Here is a 1,012-nt window from a genome sequence, read left to right as displayed (position 1 = left end):
AGGTGGTAATCAGAGGTCTTCATGGAGGTGGAGGCAGATCTAGCCAATGAATTAACTGGAAAAAACAAATAGAACGATTTTGAAGAGGTAAACTTTTTGGTACTCCACAGGATACAGCCCTACCGGACAGAGGCAAACACAGGTGTGGGGGACCCTTGGATACCCCACTTGGAGGCAGGGGGTCTCCAGCCTTACACATGGTTTCTTTTATCTGGTTCATGGGGAAGGTGTGAGAAGTAGGTTCTCTTAAGTGAGCCATCCCTAAAGTGCAGGCACCAATAATACCAATAATATGCCCAGCAGACCCCGTGGAGGGATCTCTTATCCTATTTCCCCACAGTAGAGGAGATGACCCATTGCTTTCCCACTAGGTCATGTCTGTATCACCTTCGGATGGAAGGGATAGTTAATTTTTTTTTTTTTTTTTGGTCTCACCATAGGAGTGTGTGTGTGTGTGTGTGTGTGTGTGTGTGCGCGCGCGCGCGCGCGCGCAAGCATCACGGGAATGGCTCTTTTCCTCACCTCACGGTGCGGAGGCTGACACCTCTCTTCCCTCCAAAGAGCGGGGGGACAGTTTCCTTCCTCTCCGTATCGGAGGGGACTTGGCTCTTTCATCCCAAACCAAATAGGTGGTAGGGGTCTCGGCACCCTTTTCTCTGTTCTCGAGGAGCAAAACTGGTTCCCCTGCTCTTCCCACAGAGCTCTGCTCAGGTTGCGAGAGACCTGGCAATTTCCTGCCCGCAAACCCCCCGGACCAGAGACCCAGCGGCTAGGAGCCAGGCGCGCTTGCGGCGGGTCGGGGGCGGCGCCAGCTCTGCGGCGCTGGGCGGGGCGAGAAGTGGCCCCGCCCCAGGCCCCGCCCGCTCCCTGGCGCGGAGCCTCCAGCCACCCGGGCCGCCCGGCCCAGTGCACCGCGGCTGTCTGCTGGGCTACCGCGCCGCGGACCGGGTCTCCGCCGCCTCCGCTCCCGGACCGCCGCTGCCGCCTCAGTCTCGCCCTCCGCGCCATCCAG

The sequence above is a fragment of the Suricata suricatta genome, chromosome 12, assembly GCF_006229205.1.
Source record: "Suricata suricatta isolate VVHF042 chromosome 12, meerkat_22Aug2017_6uvM2_HiC, whole genome shotgun sequence".
NCBI classification, from domain to species: Eukaryota; Metazoa; Chordata; class Mammalia; order Carnivora; family Herpestidae; genus Suricata; species Suricata suricatta.
This window is presented reverse-complemented; position numbering follows the sequence as displayed.